The sequence below is a fragment of the Panicum virgatum genome, chromosome 7K, assembly GCF_016808335.1.
Source record: "Panicum virgatum strain AP13 chromosome 7K, P.virgatum_v5, whole genome shotgun sequence".
In the NCBI taxonomy this organism is placed as follows: Eukaryota; Viridiplantae; Streptophyta; class Magnoliopsida; order Poales; family Poaceae; genus Panicum; species Panicum virgatum.
This window is the reverse complement of record NC_053142.1, coordinates 37,580,889-37,607,935: the sequence shown is the minus strand read 5'-3', so window position 1 is coordinate 37,607,935 and position 27,047 is coordinate 37,580,889. Positions and strand designations below refer to the sequence as shown.

The 27,047-nt window shown below is 52.2% G+C and overlaps 1 pseudogene; it reads left to right on the top strand.

Annotated features, from left to right (window-relative positions):
* Positions 1-369: 369 nt before the first annotated feature.
* Positions 370-18,399, top strand: LOC120640210 (annotated as a pseudogene).
* The last annotated feature ends 8,648 nt before the right edge of the window (positions 18,400-27,047 follow it).

Genomic DNA, 27,047 nt, shown 5'->3' with positions numbered 1-27,047 from the left:
GTGTTAATGGGACTAACTATGAGCTAAGAAGAGCTAATCAAGTGCTAATGGATTCGAATGTCCAATTAGCCATCATCTATATGTAATTAGACTAACATCATATTTAGACCGACTATTTGATATGTAAATAAGTAGGCTAAAGTTTAGCCCCCTGTCTTCGCGCACGGGTGTACTGCTCGTACATGTCTCCGTATATATACATGTACATGAGAGGAACTTTGGAGGAGCTTGTGCTCTGTCACCCTTGCAGTGATAGAGCATCTCGTGCATTCAACAGAACCGAGCCAGTTGCTTGTGCACCAGAAGAGGCCTGGCTCGAGTAGCTCTTCTCCTTCCCTCCCTCCCTCCCTACCAAGAAGCCTAAGCTAAATGGCTGGTGAAGATGTGTATGTGGACTGGAGAGGAAATGCAGTGGACGACAGGAGGCATGGAGGCATCAGGGCAACACTCTTCCTCTACGGTATGTAAGGTTCATGGGTGTGTGCCTTTGTTCAGCTGGTGATCTGTTTGATTTGGATCGGCTCCCGTTCCTGTTACAAAGTGTTCTGCACGAGTGCTCTGTTTGTTGTGTTCTTGCAATCTCTTGCAGTGCTTCTTTCCTTCTTTTTGCCCCGACCCGTTTCAGGATTTGTCGCTATCCGTCCGCGGAGGTCTGCGCCATGCAATGGGTCATGCTTGCAAAGTAGAAGAATAAGCATGAGCTTGTTTCGGTTCAGTGTTGAGTATTTAGCTTTCGAGTGTAGACGGTAGAGAGTTGAAAGCAAGGTCTTACTACGGAGTAGTACCTTTTTTTTATTTTTGTGAAAGCGATGTGAGTGAAGGCTTGGCATGCTAACTGATCATGCTACTATGACAACCCCCTAGCATGCTACAAACTGCAGTTACTATTTTCCGTTCCTTTTCATCCTCGCAACTGATACGGACTAATGGTTGTTGCACTCGCGCACTACTTGGTCTTGAGCTCTGTTCTGTTTACTATAACAAAAGCTAAATATGCAAACAAAACGCCAAAGTTTCTCTTTTATTTGAATCTGGGGGATATCGGAATAGCGCTTCCTCTTAGAACACGAGAAAGAGGCATTTCATTTTGGCAACTGACAGTTTGACCTCTTTGATTAGTTGTTTAGAGTATCTGACTGGTTTCCATCTGGATCCACAGCTGTAGGAATTGTACGACTCGAAAGTAAAAAAAAAAAATGGGGACTTACAACCAGGGTTTACCTTCCCGACCGGTCCGGCCAAACCGGATGAGTCCGGTTCCGGTATACCGGTCCGGTTTGGCCGGTTACCAGTCGGAACCTGTCGGTACCCTGCAACAGGGATACCCACTCTTACTGCAGCAAAGCAGGACCCGCGTAGTTATCCGTAGCTGCGCGGGAGAGACGGAGTAGCCAGGCCCCACAGGCCAGGCTTTTCCCTCACCAGGCCAACGGCCCCGGACCGTTCCCCGCCTGAGGATGGGTCCGGTGGCGCCACGTGTCTCCATGGAAGGGAAGCTCCAAGCTGACCGCCGAAGCCTCGGACCCCCAAAGGGGTCCGGGACCTCCTACGCCCGTCCGGACTCCCCTCACCGTGTAGGGGTCCGAAGCCGCCACGTGTCCCGGAGGCGTGGGATCGTGCGCGAGCCTTCCGGAGGAAGACTCGCCCACCTACCGCATTTAATGCGATAGACAAGGCGTGCTCTGCCGCCGTGGTACACAAGACAGCCTTTTGTCAGGCCCCGCTGCGCGCCGCGTATTACCAAGGAGCACAGTGCAGCCGCCTGAGCCGCGCCCGCGCAGAGCCCGCCTGTAGCATTAAACGGATACGACAGCACGGCACTTTTCCATCATGCCGCCTACGCCGCAAGCTACACCGCCCGCTTAAGCAATGTGACGGGCGGTGTCACTAGCTGCGACGGGCCTGACCTGACAAGACGACGCTAGGACATGATGGACGAAGGGCTCCGGGAGCAGGCGAGGGAATCCAAGAGAAAGATCTCCTTTGCCTGCGACGCCATAATGCATGAACAGTGCGTTAGGTTATACTACATCGTTGGACCCACCTGTCGGGGATCCAACGACTGTGTACGCGCCCCCTTGAGATATAAAAGGGAGGCGCTCGCTGTGCACAGGACAGATCCATACAGACTCAAGCTCTCGCACCTCCTCACGCTTGTGGGAAGGCAATACAACACACAGTGGATGTAGGGTATTACGCTCCGGCGGCCCGAACCACTCTAAATCCTGCTGTGTTTCTTGTGTTCAGAAGGGAGATCGATCTAAGACGAGCTACCCCCTGAGTACACACCCTCGGGGCTAGGGCGGGTGCCTTCCGCCACCCGGCCGTGGTTTGCAGCACCACGACATTTGGCGCGCCAGGTAGGGGAGGTAGCTCGTCGCATTTTCATCATCCTCTTCGTCCCCATGGTCCGTGTGGACGACGTGGAGATGACGGAGGGGGTGGCGTCCTCCACGCCGCACGCCCCTCGCGTTCCTGCTCCAGGGGCAACCGTGCCTGTGGAGCAGCCACCGTTGGCGGAGGCGCGAGCCGCCCGCCGGCAAGAGTCAGGGCGCCCATCAAGGGCCCCCTCACAGACTGCGAGCGGCGGAGCTCTAGCCGCGGCTAGGGAGTTGCTTCGCAACCCTCCGGCTGAGGCAGCCTCGCCAGACGCCCTGAGGCAGTGGCGAGACGACGTCGACCGTCTCCTCCACCTGGCTCAGGCCTCCCCCAGTTCTGCAAAGACTGGGCAACGACCTCCGCCTGGCAACGCGGTGGTACCTTACCACCAGCGTCAGGGCGGTGCGTCGGCGTCTGTGCGCTCCCCCACCGTGAGGGGTGCACGAACAGAAGACTTGCGGGCGGAGCTCAACCGCCGGCGCGCGGGGGAGGATGCCCGCATCGCTGTCGAGAGGGCGCGAGAGCGCCGTCTCAACATTGAGGGACGCAACCTCAATGTCGATCTGGACGCGGCGGCACCCAGGCCTCCGGTGAACGCCCGGATTCAGCCAGGGGCACCGGTGGCCGGGGTGGGCTGTGCTGCGCTTGCGGAGCACCTCCGCGCCGTGGCGTGGCCACCCAAGTTCCGCCCCCACTTGCCGGAAAAGTACGACGGTACTACTAACCCGTCGGAATTCCTGCAGGTGTACGTTACTGCCATCACAGCAGCTGGTGGCAACGGCGCCGTCATGGCAAGCTACTTTCATGTAGCCTTGTCCGGGCCAGCCCGGACCTGGCTCATGAACCTCACACCTGGGACGATCCAGTCCTGGGAAGAGCTCTGTGCAAGGTTCACAGCGAATTTCGCCAGCGCCTACCAGCAGCATGGTGTGGAGGCACACCTTCACGCCGTGAGGCAAAAACCCGGGGAAACGCTTCGGGCTTTCATCTCGCGCTTCACTAAGGTACGGGGTACCATTCCTCGTATCTCAGATGCATCTATTATTACTGCTTTCCGACAGGGGGTACGTGATGAGAAGATGCTCGAGAAGCTGGCGACGCACGAGGTGGAAAGCGTCACTACGCTTTTCTCCCTGGCAGACAAGTGTGCCAGGGCCGCCGAGGGCCGTGCATGGCACTCAGCTCCCCAAGACGGAGACACCAAGGCTGGTGGCTCCAGCGCTACCGCTCAGGGCGGTGGCAAGAAGAAGAAGAAGAACCGGGGTCGTGGGGAGCCGCATTCTGGCGGACCAGTCGTTGCAAGCAGCAGCGCCACCAGCGGCGCCGGCTGCGGCGGCAGCGGCTGGGGGCCAGAATACACACGGCAAACGCCCTCGCCCGCAAGGTGGAAGCGGAGGTTCATGCCCAGTGCATCCCACCGCTCGCCACAGCGCTGCTGACTGCCGCGAGATCCAAAAGCTCGCGAAGCGGGTCAGTGGGCGGCGGGAGCAGTCCTCTAAGGATGACTCACCCCCTCCTCGCCAGCGGGCCGGCAAGGAGAAGGCCTCTGACAGCAGAGCCGCAGCCGGGGAGAAGGAGCTGGGGTACCAATCCCCCGCTCGAGAGCTGAAGGGCGTCTATCACAACGACGACTCCGATTCCGACAACGGCGACCGCCGCAAGAAGCTGTACGTGATGTATGGCGGGAGCTGGGAGCTTGTCTCCCGGCGGGACGTGAAGACCCTTCGCCGGGAGGTCCTTTCGGTGAAGCCGGGGGTCCCCAGGGCGGCGCCGCACCAGAGGTGGATGAACACCACCATCTCTTTCGGGCCGTCCGACTGCCCGGAGAATATGGCTGGAGCTGGTGTGCTACCTTTAGTCACTGCTCCTGTCATATCCAACGTGAGGCTCTACCACGTGCTGATTGACGGTGGGGCTGGCCTCAACGTCATCAGTTATGCAGCATTTAAGCAGCTGCAGATCCCAGAGTCCAAGCTGACTCCCTCTCGCCCATTCTCCGGAGTGGGCCCACATCCGGTGTTCCCCCTGGGGAGCATCACATTGCCGGTTACGTTCGGGACCGAGGAAAACTTCCGCACAGAAAGCGTCATGTTTGATGTTGCGGAGGTGAACCTCCCGTTCAACGCTATCATTGGCCGACCGGCACTCTACCGCTTCATGGCCATTGCCCACTATGGGTATTTGGTCTTGAAGATGCCTTCCCCTGCCGGAGTCCTCACCGTGCAGGGCGACCGCACCGCTGCCGTTGCTGCAGTTGAGAGACTGCACACTCTGGCGGCAGAGGCTGCACGCTCCGAGGAGGATCCGTCCACCTCGCAACCCAGGGCGCCTGCAAAGGCTCCCAAGGTCCAACCATCTGATCCGGACCAAGTTCCCGTGAAGTCGGTACAGATTGGGGCGGACTCCACCAGGACCACCCGCATCGCGGGGAACCTGGAGGAGAAATAGGAAGACGCGCTCATCGCTTTCCTCCGGGCAAATGTCGACGTGTTCGCCTGGGAACCGTCGCAGATGCCCGGGATCCCCAGGGAAGTGATCGAGCACAATCTGAGGATCTACCCCGACGCCACGCCGGTGCGCCAAAAACCTCGGAAGCAGTCTGTGGAGCGGCAGAACTTCATCCGCGAAGAAGTCCACAAGCTCCTACACGCTGGCTTCATCGAGGAGGTCCACCATCCCGAGTGGTTGGCCAATCCGGTCGTCGTCCCAAAGGCCAACGGGAAGCTCCGGATGTGCATCGACTACACCAGCCTCAACAAGGCATGTCCAAGAGACCCCTACCCTCTTCCGCGTATCGATCAGATCGTGGACTCCACCTCCGGGTGTGATCTTTTGTCTTTCCTAGATGCATACTCTGGTTTCCACCAGATTCAGATGTCTAGAGAGGATAGGAAGCATACTGCCTTTGTAACAGTAGATGGGCTTTATTGCTACATTGTCATGCCGTATGGTCTAAGGAATGCCTTACCCACGTTTGTGCGAGCTATGAGCAAAACCTTCTGTAATCTAATTAGAGATATTGTTGAGGTTTATGTCGATGACATTGTGGTCAAGACTAGGGTAGGATCAACACTAGTGGAGGACCTGTCCCTCGTCTTCGACCGTCTTCGCGCCACCCGCACGAAGCTGAACCCAGAGAAGTGCATCTTCGGCGTCTCAGCAGGGAAGCTGCTGGGTTTCCTGGTCTCGCATCGAGGCATCGAGGCAAACCCAGCCAAGATCAAGGCGATCGAGGCAATGAGGCCTCCTGGCCGCATCAAGGACGTCCAGAAGCTTACTGGGTCTCTCGCTGCTCTTAGCCGCTTCATATCGAGGCTGGCTGAGAGGGCCCTTCCCTTCTTCAAGCTGTTGAGGAGGTCCGGTCCATTTTCATGGACCGAAGAGGCTGAACAGGCCTTCCAGGAGCTGAAGCAGCACCTCACCTCGCTGCCAGTATTGGTGGCACCAGAACCCGGTGAGCCGTTGTTTCTGTATCTTGCTGCATCTGCGGAGGCGGTCAGCATGGTGCTGGTCGCCGAAAGGATGGAGCAAACCCGCCAGGGGAGCACCAAGGTCCTCTTGGCCGAGGATGGTGAGCCGGACCCCGGACACGGGGGCCCGTCAGCCTCACCCCAGCTTGAAGGTCCGGGCCCCGCACAGGCAGGTCCGGAGGAGCCTCATCCCATTGGGAGCCCAGAACCACTGGGGGCCCAAGGGACAGATGCGGTGGACAAGGACGAACTGGACCCAGGAACTAGGGTCCGGACCGTCCAAAAGCCAGTCTACTACGTCAGTGAAGTCCTCCACGAGGCAAAGGCCAGGTATCTTGAGACGCATAAGCTTATCTATGCAATACTTATTGCGTCCAGGAAACTGCGCCACTACTTTCAAGCACACCGAGTTGTTGTAGTGACCTCTTACCCATTAAGAGCGATTCTACACAATTCCAACGCCACAGGCAATATCGCCAAGTGGGCAGCAGAGCTGGCGGAGTTCCAACTGGAATTCCAGCCACGCCATGCGGTCAAAAGCCAGATCCTGGCTGATTTCATAGCGGAGTGGACTCCTTCCCCAAGCAACCCTGGAGGTCCGGCCATAAATGTTGGACCCCCGGAGCCGGAAATCAGGACACCAGTCTTCACCGAGCCTCACTGGACACTCTTCTTTGATGGGTCCGCCCGCGAGAAGTGGGCCGGAGCTGGTGTGGTCCTCATCGACCCAAACGAAGATCAGCTGAAGTACATGGTGCACCTTGAGTTCAAGGCCACCAACAACATGGCGGAATACGAGGCTCTGATCTTCGGCCTGACCCAAGCCCTCTCATTGGGGGTCCGGCAGCTTCTGGTGAAGGGGGACTCCCAGCTAATCATTAAGCAGGTCCGAGGGGATTGCAACTGCAATAATCCCCAGCTCGCGGCATACCTCATACACGTGAGGAAGCTCGAGAAGGATTTCGACGCCTTGGAACTACAACACGTTCCCCGCGAGCACAACTCAGCAGCAGATGATCTCTCTGCGAGAGCATCTACCTGGGCTTCTGTGCCTGAGGGTGTCTTTGAAAGACGGCTGCTGAAACCTACCGCCCAGCCTGCCGAGCCGGGTGACGGGGATCAAGCTGGCACCTCGAAGCTAGCGGTCCCGGCAGTATTCCACCTATGGTGCCCAACTAGGGCTGTGTGTTCTGTTGAGGAGCCTGTTGACCTCACAGAACCACCCCTATCTGCTTTGGGAGCTCCCGATGCATGGATCTCCGAGATCCGGGACTACCTGAAAGATAACATCCTCCCTGATGACGATGTGTCCGCTGAGCGCATAGTCCGATTGGCTAAACGCTACGCGGTGGTAGAAGGGGACCTCTACCGCCGTGGCGCCAACGGAGTCCTCATGCGATGCATTTCCCAGGGAGAGGGCCGCGAACTGCTTGCGGAGATCCATGGAGGCGAGTGCGGAAGTCATTCCTCCTCTCGCACGCTTGTTGGCAAGGCCTTTCGGCACGGCTTCTACTGGCCAACAGCACTCCAGGATGCGGCTGAGCTGGTAAGGTCCTGCAAAGCATGCCAGTTCCATGCAAAGCAAATACACACCCCAGCTCAAGCTCTACAGATGATTCCGCCCTCATGGCCATTTGCTGTGTGGGGTGTGGATATCCTGGGGCCTTTCCCCCGGGCTGTCGGCGGGTACCGGTTCCTCTATGTTGCCATTGACAAGTTCACTAAGTGGCCGGAGGTTACTCCTGTGGTGAATATTACTAAGAAATCAGCAGTCGCATTCCTCAGGTCCATTGTGTGCAGATTTGGCGTCCCAAACCGCATCATCGCGGACAACGGGACCCAATTCAAAAGCAGACTTTTCCAAGAGTACTGTGAGGACATTGGCATCCAGCTATGCTTTGCGTCCGTGGCACATCCCCGCAGCAATGGACAGGTTGAGAGAGCGAATGCAGAGATCCTCAGGGGACTCAAGACCCGCACCTACAACTGCTTGAAAAAGCATGGTGCCAAATGGGTTGACGAGCTTCCATGTGTACTATGGGGCAACCGGACCACACCCAGCCGAGCCACCGGGGAGACTCCGTTCTTCCTGGTCTACGGGGCTGAAGCATGCCTTCCCCCAGAAATTCACCTGGGCTCACCACGGGTCCAGGCCTTTGACGAATCCATGCAGGAGCAGCTGCGGTGCGACGACGTGGACTTCGTTGACGAGCGAAGGTGGCGAGCAGCGATCCGAAATGCACGCTACAACCAGGCGCTCCGGCGCTACCGTCAACGGTTCGTGCACAGTAGGGAGCTCCGGGCTGGCGACCTCGTCCTCAGACGGATCCTGAACCGAGCGGGGCTCCACAAACTCTCCCCCAGCTGGGAGGGGCCTTTCAAGGTTACAGAGGTATGCCGGCCCGGATGCGTTCGCCTTGCCACAGAAGACGGAGTACCGCTGCCCAACCCGTGGAACATAGAGCATCTGCGTAAGTTTTACACCTAGGCAGAGCAGGGAAATAACCTTTCCTTTGTAATAAGATAGAGTTAGCGTGCGGCCCGGAGCGGTTGAGGGCTACCCTCGTAAACCCGACCTCTGGCATCCATCGCACTAGCGGCTAACGCGCGGCTCAGAGCGGTAGAGGTCCGACCTCATAAACCCGGCTTCTGACATCCATCGCGCAAGCCATGTACATCGAGATTGCAAAGGAAAGATTTTTTCCTAATTCTGTCTTTGTGTCAAAGTTAAATTACGCATTTCGATTCTCGGAATTTTCGCTTTTTTCTAACCCCCGCGGGACCTCTACTCTTGTTGCTGCAACTAAGATCTGCATTGAGCTGCTGGACTACCGTACAGGTCCGGACCCTCTTGCTGCAGGAGAGGGGTCCGGACCCCTAAGGACCTACTCTGGGGAGCGGGTACTTGTTTCCTGGGGTGGTTCGGAGCCCAGTGTAGCCGCTTAGCTGGTTCCGTACCCAAAAGCCTGCACTCTCCACCACCCTGTAACGAGTACTCTAGTACCTGGAGCCGGGTAATTGGGGGCCCGGACCTCGTCCCAGATCAAGAGCTGGCTTCCTAAGTCCAACGCGGCGTGTCCAGCACCATATCTCAAAGGATCGAGCACAGCAAAGTGACCTCACCCACTGCTGCGAAGGGTCTAGGACGATGAAGCCAGGTCCGGAAAGATCGTGCTGTTTCCTGGAGTGGTCCGGAGCCCTGCGTAGCGCCTTAGCCTGGTTCCGACCCTAAGCCTACGCACTCCCCCACTCTGTAACAAGTACAGAGCTACCTGGACCTGCGCATCTAGAGTCCTAGACCTGGTACCAAGCCTGGGATTAGTCAGGAATGAGCCCGCGGGTCTGCTCTAAGCTATAACTTTGAAGTGGTACACAGGTTCAAACCTGGCCAGTGGTAGACAGTCTCAAACCATTGAGCCTATCTACCAGGGGGGCCGAGTATCTGCTTCAAAGCTTTCATGCAGGATAAGAGCCAATCTCGGTGGTAGACAGACTCACAGCAGCTGAGTCTCTCTCCCAGGGGGCCCAGGCATCCGCTTTGTCCCACACATCATGGATGGATTCTGCATGCGTCAAATAGCTAAGTTGCAGTATCATTGCTACCATATAAGCAAATTTGATTCTTCTCTCTGTACTCCTGTATACCACGCAGGGAACAAGGCGCTTGCTCGCCTTGCAGGCTATGTGACACCTATGCCCAAGGTGGCAGACAGGTCCAGACAACTGAACCTATCCGCCAGGGGGCCAGGGCGCCGGGGTGCCGCATACCGCAAATCAACAACCGCCAAACAGCTAAGTTGAAGTTTCTTCTATTTCAAAAACTTTCAACTAATACAATGTTTGTTACATAATGCAAAAGGAAAAAGATACAATCCCCAGCCTAAGGGTCCGCAGGCTCTCGCTTGAAGTAGGCGGCGACGAAGTCAACGACCTCCCGCACGCTGTCCCGAGCGGCGGCTTCCGTCTCTGCTACAGGGCCATCGACCACGGGCGCCAGCGAGATGGCCGGGTCGTGGCTCCGGAGGCAGGTCAGGATGTGCTCCGCCACCATCCGGATCAGCTCGCGGCCCTCGGTTTCAAGCTGTCCAGTAAGGACCGGCCCCAAGCGCTGGAGCCTATCCGAAGCGGAGCTCAACACTGGGAGGGCGTCAGCTATCGAAGCTGGCGGCTCCGCCACCTGGATCGGGCTCATTCCAAATGGCACCAGTGCGAGGCTCGCTTCGGCCGCCCAGTCAGCGATCCGCTGAGCTCCAGCGCGCTGGTCTTCCTGGTGCTTCTGGACCGCCTCCCGGACAGCCTCCTGCACCCGGGTGTCCAAGGCCGCCTTGGCCACCTCCACCTCGCGGGACCTCTCCTCCAGCTCGCGGGATCTCTCCTTGAGTCCGCGGGACCGCTCCTCCAGCTTGGTCTCCTTCTGCTCCGCGTATACCTTCCGCTTCTTGAGCGACTCTCGCTGGCGCTCAAGCTCCTTCTCTATGGCGGTGGCGTGAGTTTCCCGCTTGGCAAGAGACTTCCGGTCCTCTTCCAAGTCCGCCTCGTCGGCAGTCAGCTGGCGGGCCCTCTCCTGCAGTTGTTCATGCCATCCCTGCAGAGTCGCAGAGAAGACGTCGAGCTCCTGCCTCCGGACCTCGAGGTCCTCGCTGCGAGTCTCCAGTTCTGACTGCTGGGCTGCGAGGTGAGCCTCGAGGCCGGACCGCTGAGCAGCAAACCCAACAACCTCCAGGGTGAAGTCCTGCTCCCGCTGTGCCAAGGATTTCTCCCGATTCGACACTGCGAGCTCTCGGTCAAACACCTTCTTAAGGCTGGCTCGGTAGGCCTCTTGGTCCGACTTGAGCTTCGACCGAGCTTCCGCAGCGCGGGAGGCTTCCGCCTTCGTGTGCGCCTCCAGGCGGGTGTGCCAGTCGGAGAGGCGCTGACGCTCGCTCTCCAGCGCAGACCACTCCCGCCGGAAGGCCACCTCGGCGGAGGAGGTTGCCTCTTCAATTGAACGCCGAACTCGCAACAGCACCTGAGGAAGCGGAGTCGCATCCTCCTCCGGGGATTGGAGCTGCAGGAGCCGCCTGCCAAACACCACCTCCAACTCTTCCTCCGCAGCAGGACCGGAGCTGGAGGTAGGGGCTTCCGCTGCAGCACTTGTCTCCGGCGCCTCCGCTGCCGCCGAGTCGGGCGCGTCCGGGCCAGCTCCGGCGCCCTCCACTGCCGCCGAGTCGGGCACGGCCGGGCCCAGCTCCGGCGCCCCCGCTGCCGCCGAGTCGTGCGCCGCCGGACCCAGCTCTGGCGTCCCAGCTCCGCCGAGTCGGGCGCGCGGCCCAGCTCTGGTGCCCCCAGTCTGCCGCCGAGTCGGGAACGGCACGGCCCAGCTCCGCGCCCCACGCTTGCCCGGCCGAGTCGGGCGCCGTCGGGGGCCCAGCTCCGGCGCCTCCCCTGCCGCCGAGTCGGGGCACGGCCGGGCCCAGCTCCGGCGCCCCCGCTGCCGCCGAGTCGGGCGCCGTCGGGCCCAGCTCCGGCGCCTCCCCCCTGCCGCCCGGGCACCTGCTGATGTGCCAACGGTGGTAGAAGAACCGCTGGGGCGGGAACCCCTGGTAGCAAAGCAGAAAAGCCGTCAACACAAAAAAAAACAGAAACACCGGCGCAAGGAGAGGAGAGCAAGATGACACTAACCCAGCAGAACCGGGGACCAGCGTCCCCGGAGCCCGGGCCTCTTCTCTTGCAGCTGCTGCTGTTGCTGTTGCTGTTGTTGCCCCTGCAGCTGCGATACAGGCGTAACCCGGGCCTGCGCCCGTTGCTGCTGTACCTGCGGCTGCGGCATGGGTTGCAACCCGGGGTCGCTCCTGTTGCTGCTGCTGCCGTCCGCGTACCTGCTGCGCTGCTCCTGCGGCTGCTCCTGCTGCGGCCGCTCTTGCTGCCGGCACGATGAATTCTTCGGCGGCGATGGTGGTGGTCCAGTTACGCCAGAGGACCCGTGGGGGCCAGCAGCCCGGGAGCTACCCTGGCCTGCGCCCTCGGAAGACCTCTGGCGCTTCGCGGCGGGCTCCGACACCAGGGTCCCGTCGCCCCGGAGTAGCCTCCGCCGGCCTACGTCCCCTGACGACGCACCGGAGCTGCTCTGGGCCCGGCTGGAGCCGGCCGCAGCCGCGGCCTGTTTCCCCTTCGTAGTGGCACCGGACCCCGCAGCGCTTAGCGTAGCCTGATCCCCGGACGAGCCAGGGATCCGGAGCCCACGGTTCGGGTCACCCCCGGTCTGCCGCGGGGCCAGTCCCCCGTCGTCCAGGGTTGGCAGGGTGGCCAGCACCGCCACCCTCGCTGGGTCCTCGCAGAGGGGGACTATGCTCTGCGGGAGGATCAGATTCTCTGCGATGAAGGTGTCTCCCGTCACGTTCCGCACCAGGACCTCCAAGGCCTCCTGGGTCAGGTCGCTTCCCTCCCCGCGGTGGGTCCTGCTGCAATCGTTGAGGCCGGTGAAGCTCCACGCCGGTCGCGGCCGCTGCTTCAGGGGGGCGATCCGGCGCTTCACGAAGTCGCCGAGCACGTGCCACGAGGTGAGGCCGCTCCCTGCCAGTGACCTGATCTTATCCAGCACGGAGTCGAACTCCGGCTGCAGCGATGGCTTGGCCCTCCAGGATGCTTTGTCGGAGGCGGGCCCCGCGGTCGGCAGGACAAGGCGCTCGTTGGCTTCGGTGGTGGCAACCACCCAATCCCTGCGCCACTCCTCCCACCTTCCGCCAGCAAGGCCCGGAATGTAAGGAGTCGGCAGGTCGCTCCTTATCTGGAAGTAGTACCCTCCCACTTCGTCCTTGCTCCTTCCGGACTTCACCAGGATGAAGAAGTAGCGGAAGAGGATGACGCAGGGACGCACTCCTACGAACATCTCGCATAAATGCACAAAGATGGACGCCAGGAGGAGGGAGTGGGGCGTCAGATGCTGAAGCTGGAGGCCGAAGTCTTCCAGCAGCAGCAGCAAGAATGAAGAAATCGGCAGCCCCACGCCGGCGGAGACGTGCGAGGTAAATAGCACGAACTCCCCGGCGCGGAGGTTGCCAAGGGGAACCGAGCCTGCTCGCACCCCCCAGCCGGTCTCCTGAGCGCTCCACCCGAGCAGGCGGCGCACTGTGTTCAGCTCTCCCTCGGTCTGGAAGCGACGGGGATGAACAAGGGATGCCATCTCCTGACGGACGAGGAAGGAGCCTGTGTAGGGGGGGAGAGAAGGTCAAGGAAGGCTCGGAGGCAAAGGGGCGCAAAGGCTGGAGGAAGAAGACGAATGCGGGAAAGCAACCATAGGATACGGTATGCCCCGTTATAAAGCCTGTCTCAACCAGCGCGCCCCGGAACCGTCGCCGGAACTCAAGCGACGCTCGCACCAGGAGTTAGCCGCCCAGTCCATGACGTGAGGGGCCCAGGCCCCACCTGTCAGGGAGGGTGGGTAATCAACGGGGGGTGCGAAAAGGCGGGATCCGAACCGTCGCCCGCGCGCGTGAAGCAAGGCGGAAGCCGAGCTGACGTGCGCGCATTAATCATAGGCGTGGCCGAGCTTTTCGGGAGCTGCGCCGGTGGTAAATGATCCGTTTACTCCGGCCGCAACAATGCCGAACGTCGCGCGTGTGACTAAGTGAACCGCTTATCGTGGGGCCCTTAGTCAGTAATCCGTTGCGACGAGATGAGGCAGCAACCAACCCAATGGGTAGTCAAAGCCGGTCAAGACCTGCAGAAAGGAGCTTCAAGCTATATAGTACCAAATCGCAGAAGTGGCCCCACCTGTGGGCTCGTACCTCCCCCAAGGTGGGCCCGGGGGCCACTGTCGGTACCCTGCAACAGGGATACCCACTCTTACTGCAGCAAAGCAGGACCCGCGTAGTTATCCGTAGCTGCGCGGGAGAGACGGAGTAGCCAGGCCCCACAGGCCAGGCTTTTCCCTCACCAGGCCAACGGCCCCGGACCGTTCCCCCGCCTGAGGATGGGTCCGGTGGCGCCACGTGTCTCCATGGAAGGGAAGCTCCAAGCTGACCGCCGAAGCCTCGGACCCCCAAAGGGGTCCGGGACCTCCTACGCCCGTCCGGACTCCCCTCACCGTGTAGGGGTCCGAAGCCGCCACGTGTCCCGGAGGCGTGGGATCGTGCGCGAGCCTTCCGGAGGAAGACTCGCCCACCTACCGCATTTAATGCGATAGACAAGGCGTGCTCTGCCGCCGTGGTACACAAGACAGCCTTTTGTCAGGCCCCGCTGCGCGCCGCGTATTACCAAGGAGCACAGTGCAGCCGCCTGAGCCGCGCCCGCGCAGAGCCCGCCTGTAGCATTAAACGGATACGACAGCACGGCACTTTTCCATCATGCCGCCTACGCCGCAAGCTACACCGCCCGCTTAAGCAATGTGACGGGCGGTGGTCACTAGCTGCGACGGGCCTGACCTGACAAGACGACGCTAGGACATGATGGACGAAGGGCTCCGGGAGCAGGCGAGGGAATCCAAGAGAAAGATCTCCTTTGCCTGCGACGCCATAATGCATGAACAGTGCGTTAGGTTATACTACATCGTTGGACCCACCTGTCGGGGATCCAACGACTGTGTACGCGCCCCCTTGAGATATAAAAGGGAGGCGCTCGCTGTGCACAGGACAGATCCATACAGACTCAAGCTCTCGCACCTCCTCACGCTTGTGGGAAGGCAATACAACACACAGTGGATGTAGGGTATTACGCTCCGGCGGCCCGAACCACTCTAAATCCTGCTGTGTTTCTTGTGTTCAGAAGGGAGATCGATCTAAGACGAGCTACCCCCTGAGTACACACCCTCGGGGCTAGGGCGGGTGCCTTCCGCCACCCGGCCGTGGTTTGCAGCACCACGACAGAACCGGTCAAATTCAAATTTGAATTCAAACTTCCCAATTCAACCGGTTCGTACCGGTATACCGGTCGGTTTGACCGGTATACCGGCCGGTTTGGCTGGTAACCTGTCGGTTTGACTGGTAACCGGTCAAATTCAATTTTTTTCTTTTTTGGTTTAAATTCAAATGCCCGCAAAGTATACTAAATAAATATTTGTATAACATATTTTAGTCTAAATGAACCCTCCAACCCTCTTTTGTACTACTTTTACATTGTATTTGTATACTTTTGTATGCACATTTTTTTGTTTAACTTCAAATCCCCGCAAACTATACTAAATGAACGAATTTTTTAGAAAATTTGACACCATTAGATTTATCGCACCTTGAAGTATTTTTAGGAATTTTTTATTTTTTTAAATTTAAATTTAAATTTTGAATTTGGGCCGGTTTGATACCGGCTCAAACCGGAACCGGACCGGTCAGGTTCCCACCGGTTAGGTGAACCCTACTTACAACACGAGGTATCCAACGCCAGATAGGACAATAACCGACAATTTGACCTCCTCAATTCTTTATCAGTGGTAACTGACATCTTGATCTGTGCTCTGTAGAAGCAGCTGCAAGAGTACACTGACTTCTATAAACTCCAAACTATTGCTCTGTTTGAAGAAGGGTGCACTTGCATCAATGATAAGCTATCGCGATAAGATGCAATCCTTTCCGCAAAAAAAAGAAAAGAAAAAGATAAGATGCAATCCCGTATAAAAAAAACCCATTGATTTCTTTTTCAAAACATCCACAGTAAAACAATACTATGATTTGTACTGAAATGCACTGCACCACTATAGCGCTGAACTAGCCACCAGTTGGCACGTTAAATCAAAATTAGTTCTATGAGATCCCTTTTAGCCATAAATCATGTTTTGTGTTCTAAGTTTTAGCTATGTGCCAAATGAAAATTTGACAAGGTTATATAAATTTCAACCCACACACAAATGTTTGATCTCAGCTCAGAATAGTCTTGGTTTTAAAAAGGTTCAGAATAGTCGCACCCTTTTCGAAATGCTGCATGCACAGACTAATCTACCTGAATATGTAGAGATATGAGAATCTTGGCAAGCCAGCAAAAAGACCTCACCTTTCTTGGCTCACGTACATCTACACTTGGTAACCTAAACTAGTCTTGATTGGTCCATAACTCCGGATCAGTATTTCTTACAGAAATTAGATGTTCCGCCTCTTCAAACCAGTTGCAACCAAACAGTTTGAGCTAAATGTTATGCTGTTTGCAGTTTTGTTCATGCTGAGAAGCTGCCCTAGCAGCTCAAACTACGGCATGGCGGCCTATTTCCAAGGGACGTTGCATCTGGATATTGTGACCTCATCAACTGTGATCGGCTACCTGGGTGGCACTGTGTTAATATCTGCTGCACTGATGAACTTCATCTCTGATGCATATATTAAGCGAACCACTGCTATATTTGCATTCGGCCCCTGTGTGGTCCTGGTAATTTACTTCTCAATCTAATTCCCTGTTAAAAAATATTTTGAATCAGTTATACCTTTTTTAACTAATAATTATTCTTGTTTCTATCAAACAAAATCATTTCTATTTTGGCTGCAATGTGCAACTAGAGCTACCGAAGCAAAAGAATAGCACGTTGATTCAGCTTCTTTTAGGCTATGCCATAACAATACAAGATAGACATAATTTAGTAGTTTATTCCATAAAAAATGCTTTACTATAAGTGATAATAATATCTCTTGGAACATATTTCTTTCGAAATTGGAACCCAGAAGTTGAAAACTGCCAAATTATAAACATTTTCTGTTGCATGATGCAGGGCTATACGTTGTTAGCACTGCAAGCTCATTTTCCTTCATCCTGAAACTTGCGAGACAAACAGAGAACTAAACAACTGTAAGCCAGTTAAAGGTTGGAACTTGACATTGCTCTACATGAGTTTACTACTGTTCGCTGTTGGCGAGGGCTGCATGCATTCTTGCATACCATCTCTTGGTGGAGATCAGTTCAGCAATGATGACCCGAAAAAATCACAGCTCAAGAGTATGTTCTTGATCTGTCTCAAGTTCTTGATCTTGGAGCAATAATTGGCTTGGTCTTCTTGGTGTGGATCGACAATAACTTGGGTTGGAACATTGGATTTATGATATGTGCTCTTATTGTTCTTGTAGGGCTGCTTGGGGCAGCCAGTGGAATGCCTTTCTATCGAATGCAGAAGCCGATCAGAAGTCCTCTAACTACAACATTGGAGGTAAAAGTTCCCACAGTGCTGCTCATATGGAATATACACCTGTTCCTGCGATTCAGTTTACTTGTTAAATTACAATCAAGGTTTCAATATGTGATTACTTTGCCTTCAGTGCTTAATGCTGAAAGATCCTTGCATTTTATTCATATGTTTAAATATATAGCAGATAATTACTCAAAAGAAATAAAGGAACTTAGACCTTTTTGGTGTATGAATATAAAACAAAATTAAATTTATTATCAAGATCAGCTGGTTTGTAAGAATTATCAAGACAACCCTTCCCCAGACCCCGCACAGTGCGGGAAGCCTACGGCACTGGGTACGCACTTTTTTTTTATCAGCTGGTTTGTAAGAATTCAATATAAAAGAGAAAAAACTGACTTACAGAGGTTCTTGAGTTCTGAACCTGGTACACCCTTACAGGTTCTTGTCATTTCATCAAAGAAGAGGCAGGCCATTGTAGAGGTAATCGAGCTGCAAGAAACTGGCAGAGCAGACTGCATCCACGAATCTGGGTAAGTTCCTCACTGATCACATTTCGCTGGAAACTTACTCATTTAACAAAGAGTTACATTTATTTGTATCCCAATCATTCTCTCCATGAAACAATTGTTGGACAAATCCTGGATACATGCTGGTGGTAACAGCCCAATTTCATTTTGCAGCACTACTCAAGTTGATGAAACAAAGGCTATCACCCGAATGCTTCCAATCTTTATCAGCTGCTTGGTCATCTACTTGCCCTTCACGCTGTTGATGACATTAACCATACAAGTTGGCAGCACAATGGACAAAGGGGTAGGAGCAATCCAGATACCTGCTGCTTCTCTCATAGCAATCCCAACAGCATTCCACGTGCTGATGCAGCCATGCTACAGCCGAATCTTGACACCTCTGCTGAGAATAACCATAGGCCACGAGTGCAGTATCACCCCACTGCAGCGTATTGGTGCTGGTTCAGTTTGTGGGACAGCAGCGGCATTCATCGCCACATTAGTGGAAGCAAAAAGAATGACTATTGTGGAGCAGCACGGGTTAACATCGACAGGAACTGCTGTGCCAATGTCTGTCTTCTGGCTGGTGATCCAATACTTCCTGCTAAGCATCATGGATGCAGCATCCTTCGGTGGATTAGTTGAGTTCATCAAGAGTGAAGCGCCTCCAACAATGAAGCCGATCGCACCAGCAGTGCAGTCTTTTCTGGATGGACTGGCTGCCTGGTCATGTTGCGCCCTCATTCAGCTCGTGAACAGAACGACAAGGCATGGAGATGGCGGTAGAGGATGGCTGGACGGAACAAACTTCAACAGAACACGCCTTGATCACTTCTTCCTGCTACTGGCAGTCTTCGAGCTGGTGGCATTGATCAATTACACTTTTTGGGCCAGGCGATACACGAGGAAGCTGCAACGCGTCAGTAGTGTCGGATTAGACGAGGACAACAGAAGAAACTAAACAGCCAAAGAGTATCAGTGCAGTAGATAGGAGCAGGTCGTAAAGACCACAATTTTGATGAAAATTTATTGTATTGAGATAAAGGACATTATTGTCGGTGTTCCGACCCGAGGGGCCTGAATCCCAACTAGTAAATGCTGCGTGTTTCCTCGTCCCAGATGATGATGCAAGAGGCAACACAGTAACGCACGGTTTTATCCTGGTTCCGGCCGCGGGGCCGTACGTCCAGCAAAGGGGGTGTGCGAGGGCACTGTATTATCTTGCACCCGGAGTGCTTGTAGTAGGGGATACAAGCAAAGCGAGAGAGGGAGGGAAGCTCCCAAGTCTCTGCTAGGAGTGGAGTCGGTTGAGGTGAGTGCTCAGTAGTGCTGAGGCCTTTCTGAGGGAGAAAAACCGGAGAACCTGCTGCCAACTACGCCTAAGGAAGCCCACCTCCTCCTTTTACAGTCACAAGGAAGGACGGTGCACATGAGTGGGGATATGGAAGTCATCGTTTCCCCTTAAATCGCGGGGTACTGTGGTCGAACACTGTAGAAAGTGTACTGTGGGAAGGCGGCGCGCGTCGTTGTCGTCCTGGGTTCCGCGAAGATTGCGCCGGTCGTCCTGCAGTGTCCCGGCGGTAGTAATGGCGTGGGACGGCCCCGGACCCCCTGGTCGGAGTGCGGGCGTGCACACTAGAAGGTCCAGGAGCGCGTGGAAGTCCCGGACCCCATAAGGGGGAGGTCCGGGGTCCCTGCCCGTGCGTGCAGAGCGTCCTTCTCGGAAGGACACGTGACATCGCCGGACCCCTTCCCCAGTGGGAGGTGAGTCCGGATGGTTGATGTCGGCAGAACAGTAACGGGGGCGGCGCCAACTTGTCTTGCCCCGCATTGAATGTCCACAGTGTTGCTACAGCGACCGGGGTGGCGGAGCGGTGACCGGGGTCAGCGGATGGGACGTCGGTCACATCCACCGCGGGAGCGGCGGTCTGGCGCCGCTCATCATTTGAGCCGTGGCGGAGTGGCTGGCCTTTAATGCCTTTGTACGGCGGTCGGTTGGGCGGCGGGGCCGTTTGTCCCTTGTGCCGTGAGAGGGCCTCGAGCGAGGCGGAGATGAGTCACCTGCTCGAGGGCAGATCCGCTACCCTCGAGCGAGGCGGAGATGAGTCACCTGCTCGAGGGCAGATCCGCTACCCTTGAGCGAGGCGGAGATGAGTCACCTGCTCGATGTCACACCCTGAAATTTTTGAATTTCAGGATGTGATTAAAATTAAAAATAAAACAACAATTTTCTCAAAATTTTAAAATTTTCTCAACATTTATTTTTCTTCACAGAGAATTTAGTGTAAAAGAAAATAAATATTGGTTGTTTTTCAAACTAAATGATGTTGTTCTTCTGGTGATGTATTCATGTCACATGCATAGTGTTGTTGAGTGTGAAAACCTTTCAAAATGTGTTTTATCATCAAAATTTCTTCCCGGGAATTTTCTGGATTTTTCTGGATTCTTTTCCCATTTTCCCTAGAGCAAACTCTAATTTTTAGAGGCTCTTCCAAATCTTCTCATGAGCTCCAAATATTTTATTTGAGTTCGTTAGGTCCCAATATATTTCTAGGATTTTTCCTAGAATTTTCGTGCCATTTGGAATATTTTTCGGACTTTAAATATGAATTCTAGATTTTTCTAGAATTATTTTAATTTCGAAAATAATTAATTCCGAAATTTTAAATGGGCTAAGTCTATCAAAAGTGCATAAATCCCTAATGGACCTCAATGGGCCCATTCATGTGTTCCCTAATGGGCTAAAGGCACGTAAAGCCCATTAGCATGGGAGGGAGGTTTAGTACCACATTGCTAGTTGATGTGGGATGGCGAGACTTTTCTCTCTATATATTAAACCAACCTCTCATGGCAACACCACACAAAAATATAGACTACCCGTAGGGAGGCTCCTTGTTTGGGAATCCCTAAAATAATCTTTTCCCCAGAATCCCACCATCCTCCGCATCCGTGCATCTCCGGTGACATCCGACGCCACCCCGGTGCTCAGCTCGTTGTCCTCTTCGTCGTGGTGTCTTCCTTCTCGTGAGTCGTCGCCTTTTCGCCGTCGACCCCATGCCTTCTTCTTCGACTCCGACGATTTCCTTCTTCTCCGGTGAGCAACTTCCTCCGTCTTTTCTTCCCTCTCTCTCGCTCTGCTCCGCTCGGTCTTGTTCGCCGTCGCCGCCATCCGCCATGCGCCACCGCGAGCTCCGCTCCGCCCGCTCTAGCTCTGCGCTGCCGCCAGCCCACCCCAATCCACTCCCGCCGTCCGATTTAGATCCAGCGGCCCAGATCTAATATGACCCGAGTCAACTAAACCAAATACCGTTCAACCGTGGTCATTTTTGCAAATAAACCCCTCCGTTTTTCCGAAATCAACCCGCGGTCTCGTTCTATACAAAACTAATTAGGTTTTGGTCCAAATCTTTACAGTAAAACCCCTGAGCTTTAGAAAAAAATCATGCCCGCAGTCCAGAACTCGAGTTTTTTGCATGTTAGCCCCTGTAGTTTAGGTTTAATTATGTTTAGGTCCCTGGTTTCTTCAGATCTAGCCCCTGGAAGAGTTGTTTCTTTACATATGAGCCCCTAGAACCCTGTTTTGGCTATAACTTTTTTGTTTTAACTCCGTTTTCATCGATTCTCGTGCTCACATGATCCTTGCAACGTGTGCAATAGCTTTATAACCTTTTTATCCTCTGTGAGCACACTTTGTTGTGTCTTACAAATCTTTTCTGTTAGTCCTTAACCTTTTAGTTAATCGCGACTAGATCCCTGAAGCACCGTTTAGTCTATAGAATCGCCGTTTTAGCTCCGTTTTCCGTGTTTCTTGCGCCTCCGTAACCATAGCAACGAGCCCTATCCTTTAGTGCGTTCTTTTAAAGCCTTTCTTTGTTTTGGTGTATTGTTCTTAGATGTATTTTGTTGTTTGCTTTGTATGTTTGCCCGATGATTGTTTCGAGTAGAAGAATCGATGTTCGAAGTTTGAAGGTCAAGTTTTCCATGCAAGCAAGAGCTGAAGAGCAGTAAGAGTAGCTTTTCGTTGGAGAAAGGCAAGTGACCCTAACCATTTTTCTATCTATGCTTATTTACAAGAGTAATATGATGATTTAATTGGAACATGGAGAACCACCCAAGAAAACAGTACAACCACAATACTATATGGCTCTGGTCTTGGCTGATTAATTAGAGACTCTAGCTTGTGACAGTCTTACCGAAAGGGCAAGAGGGGATGCATCGACGGGGTATAGCTCGGTCCTCTTGGGGCAATTGGTATTGTTTTATGGTCCTTTGGTAAGGTACCACCTCATTAGGACAGTGTTATGACCGCTTTGACTTGAATCCTTAGCGGATTGTCATAGGTTAGGGAATCTTTGTAAAGGCCTCGTAGCGTCCCTATGCAATCACACCTCGGAAGTGTGGTATTGTGCCTAGCTAGCACATTGCGTGGTTGGGTTCAAAGTTCTTCGGAACTTTTACGCGAATTGTGGTGAAAGTGTACAACCTCTGCAGAGTTAAAACTAACCGGTTAGCCGTGCTCACGGTCAAGAGCGGTTTGGACCCTCACATGATTAATAAACTTAAAGATGGATATAAATCACATTCTGGTTATTTCTTGTGGCCTTGCTGAGTACCAACCATAAGTGTACTCACCCTTGCTTACTGCTGCTCAGAAGGAGAAGGTGTATAAAGATTTTGAAGATGTTACTGAGTTCTAGGCGTACGCAACCCCCAGTCGATTGCCTGTGAAGTATGAAGCCTTCGTTTCCAGGATAAGCTGTATAACTCTGATAGTCTTTTATTTGTTTTTATTCTCTTTTACGTGATACTGTTACTGATTATTCACTTATGATGTCTCTATATGTATAAAACTTGATCCTGGCATACATATAGTTATGCATTCGGTTTCCTTCTTAAAACCGGGTGTGACAGAAGTGGTATCAGAGCTGTATCGACTGTAGGACGTAAGCCTAGATAGCAATGGCCGTGTTCTAAGGTTTCTTTTGATATCAAATCCATTCATACTTATTCCTTGACCCCCTCCATTGAATATTCTAACTCCTTAGCTTTTTCTTCTCTCAATCCGGTTTGATAACTCACCTTTTTCGTCTGACCCCTTTCTCATTTGCACCTTATTATTTTGCAAATGTTAGACCCTCAATTCTGGTAGGTCTAATTTCCCCTTCTAGATCACTCCTTGATTTTAATCCTCCTTGAAGTATGATTATACAAATTCCATCCTTGAATTTCTTTTAACTTATCTTTCTTGAGCCTATTTTCTTTTAATTTGTTTACAATGTGCTCAGTTTTCACATTGTGCCTCTTCTATCCAAAATAATAATAATAACAACAATACCGCTCTGGAATTATCCCTTGATTTTTTTTATTCCAATGTATCTTTCATGATTCAAGAAAATTAGATGATCCGTGCCACGTACCCTAATGCCTGTCCAAGTCATATGAGATCCAAGTCATCCTAAGAATAGAACTGCTAGTGCATCATAAGGAGTCGAGTTGAGTTGGAAATAATACCACCTGCTCACCTTCCTACTCATGATGGATGGAAAATTCAAAGCACTACCAAAGAATCAAGTTTGAGCCACATGGTGACGCTATCACTACTACTGCAATCACGATGGTGAAGTCAACGCTGGACAAGTTGAAGGAGACACGTGTCATCCATGACAAAGCTGGAAGATATAATCAAGCTTAGGAGTACCCATTCTAACTCTATTAACAACGTTTAGCATCGTCTTTGATTATGTTGACTGGTGAAATTCAGTGTTTGCATGATGATGTTGTCTTTATGACCTTGTCTGTTTCGTTTCTTTGTAATGATTGTCGGTGTATTGTGGGTCTTCTACCTACAATAACATCGGTTGCCTAGATGGATTCTTATGTACCTCCCACCTCCTTGTTATCTTCTATCTTTCTACCTAATCCCTTTAAAGGATGTCAAGAAAGAAGTTTATGGCAGCACTCATCTACAATGATCGACAAATGAAAGAGGCTGAAGACAAGAATGCTCTCTTTTCCCTTTTTGTTACCCCCATGTCTTTCCCCCCTCTACCTTGATTTATTTAAGTTGCGACCACCAAGAGTTGGTGAAAAGGAGGATGATGATCAACCCAAGAACCGAAGCTCCAATAGCCATACACTCGGTCAGACATCATCAGTTGATCCCCTTGCCAAGACGGATGATCAGGATATCTCTGCCAAATGAGAATGTCGTCAGTCTCCAATTCTCATGCCACCACGTGTCGCCAAGATACTAAACCAAGAAAATCATGTTTCTACAACGCAGTGGCTGCCTGAGGATGTATGAAAAGATATGAACTGTATGGTTGGCTTATCTTCGTCACTTTACTTGAAGGTTATGAGATGTGTTTGTGGACTTGAGAAGTGATACCATATACTCAAGCCAGAAAGAAGCAATCAAGCTCTATTCAAATCACTTTATCAAGGTGCGAAGGAACCTCTTCGACAGATGGGTCAACGAAGTCGAGAAAAGAATGGGTAGTTACAAATGGAATTAGACTGAGTATCCATAAAGTGATTTGTGAGTTACCATGAATCCAGGATTATGTTTGAGGAGACATTGTAAGAATGAATGACCAGGAAGACAGTTAATGTGTGTTGGATGTTACCCACCTAAACCTTTGTCTCTTGCTAGCTTTGTGAATCTCGGGACGAGATTCCTTTTAAGGGGGGTAGTTCTGTCACACCCTGAAATTTTTGAATTTCAGGATGTGATTAAAATTAAAAATAAAACAACAATTTTCTCAAAATTTTAAAATTTTCTCAACATTTATTTTTCTTCACAGAGAATTTAGTGTAAAAGAAAATAAATATTGGTTGTTTTTCAAACTAAATGATGTTGTTCTTCTGGTGATGTATTCATGTCACATGCATAGTGTTGTTGAGTGTGAAAACCTTTCAAAATGTGTTTTATCATCAAAATTTCTTCCCGGGAATTTTCTGGATTTTTCTGGATTCTTTTCCCATTTTCCCTAGAGCAAACTCTAATTTTTAGAGGCTCTTCCAAATCTTCTCATGAGCTCCAAATATTTTATTTGAGTTCGTTAGGTCCCAATATATTTCTAGGATTTTTCCTAGAATTTTCGTGCCATTTGGAATATTTTTCGGACTTTAAATATGAATTCTAGATTTTTCTAGAATTATTTTAATTTCGAAAATAATTAATTCCGAAATTTTAAATGGGCTAAGTCTATCAAAAGTGCATAAATCCCTAATGGACCTCAATGGGCCCATTCATGTGTTCCCTAATGGGCTAAAGGCACGTAAAGCCCATTAGCATGGGAGGGAGGTTTAGTACCACATTGCTAGTTGATGTGGGATGGCGAGACTTTTCTCTCTATATATTAAACCAACCTCTCATGGCAACACCACACAAAAATATAGACTACCCGTAGGGAGGCTCCTTGTTTGGGAATCCCTAAAATAATCTTTTCCCCAGAATCCCACCATCCTCCGCATCCGTGCATCTCCGGTGACATCCGACGCCACCCCGGTGCTCAGCTCGTTGTCCTCTTCGTCGTGGTGTCTTCCTTCTCGTGAGTCGTCGCCTTTTCGCCGTCGACCCCATGCCTTCTTCTTCGACTCCGACGATTTCCTTCTTCTCCGGTGAGCAACTTCCTCCGTCTTTTCTTCCCTCTCTCTCGCTCTGCTCCGCTCGGTCTTGTTCGCCGTCGCCGCCATCCGCCATGCGCCACCGCGAGCTCCGCTCCGCCCGCTCTAGCTCTGCGCTGCCGCCAGCCCACCCCAATCCACTCCCGCCGTCCGATTTAGATCCAGCGGCCCAGATCTAATATGACCCGAGTCAACTAAACCAAATACCGTTCAACCGTGGTCATTTTTGCAAATAAACCCCTCCGTTTTTCCGAAATCAACCCGCGGTCTCGTTCTATACAAAACTAATTAGGTTTTGGTCCAAATCTTTACAGTAAAACCCCTGAGCTTTAGAAAAAAATCATGCCCGCAGTCCAGAACTCGAGTTTTTTGCATGTTAGCCCCTGTAGTTTAGGTTTAATTATGTTTAGGTCCCTGGTTTCTTCAGATCTAGCCCCTGGAAGAGTTGTTTCTTTACATATGAGCCCCTAGAACCCTGTTTTGGCTATAACTTTTTTGTTTTAACTCCGTTTTCATCGATTCTCGTGCTCACATGATCCTTGCAACGTGTGCAATAGCTTTATAACCTTTTTATCCTCTGTGAGCACACTTTGTTGTGTCTTACAAATCTTTTCTGTTAGTCCTTAACCTTTTAGTTAATCGCGACTAGATCCCTGAAGCACCGTTTAGTCTATAGAATCGCCGTTTTAGCTCCGTTTTCCGTGTTTCTTGCGCCTCCGTAACCATAGCAACGAGCCCTATCCTTTAGTGCGTTCTTTTAAAGCCTTTCTTTGTTTTGGTGTATTGTTCTTAGATGTATTTTGTTGTTTGCTTTGTATGTTTGCCCGATGATTGTTTCGAGTAGAAGAATCGATGTTCGAAGTTTGAAGGTCAAGTTTTCCATGCAAGCAAGAGCTGAAGAGCAGTAAGAGTAGCTTTTCGTTGGAGAAAGGCAAGTGACCCTAACCATTTTTCTATCTATGCTTATTTACAAGAGTAATATGATGATTTAATTGGAACATGGAGAACCACCCAAGAAAACAGTACAACCACAATACTATATGGCTCTGGTCTTGGCTGATTAATTAGAGACTCTAGCTTGTGACAGTCTTACCGAAAGGGCAAGAGGGGATGCATCGACGGGGTATAGCTCGGTCCTCTTGGGGCAATTGGTATTGTTTTATGGTCCTTTGGTAAGGTACCACCTCATTAGGACAGTGTTATGACCGCTTTGACTTGAATCCTTAGCGGATTGTCATAGGTTAGGGAATCTTTGTAAAGGCCTCGTAGCGTCCCTATGCAATCACACCTCGGAAGTGTGGTATTGTGCCTAGCTAGCACATTGCGTGGTTGGGTTCAAAGTTCTTCGGAACTTTTACGCGAATTGTGGTGAAAGTGTACAACCTCTGCAGAGTTAAAACTAACCGGTTAGCCGTGCTCACGGTCAAGAGCGGTTTGGACCCTCACATGATTAATAAACTTAAAGATGGATATAAATCACATTCTGGTTATTTCTTGTGGCCTTGCTGAGTACCAACCATAAGTGTACTCACCCTTGCTTACTGCTGCTCAGAAGGAGAAGGTGTATAAAGATTTTGAAGATGTTACTGAGTTCTAGGCGTACGCAACCCCCAGTCGATTGCCTGTGAAGTATGAAGCCTTCGTTTCCAGGATAAGCTGTATAACTCTGATAGTCTTTTATTTGTTTTTATTCTCTTTTACGTGATACTGTTACTGATTATTCACTTATGATGTCTCTATATGTATAAAACTTGATCCTGGCATACATATAGTTATGCATTCGGTTTCCTTCTTAAAACTGGGTGTGACACTCGAGGGCAGATCCGCTGCCCTCGAGCGAGGCGGAGATTGCCCAGCGGGCCCGAGAGGGACCCTCGAGCGAAGCGGAGATCGTTCTTCTGGTTCGAGGGGGATGGGAATGGGCCGCATGCTGGACTTCTTTGAGTCCTTTCCTTTCTTTCGAATAGGAAGCAGGCCGTG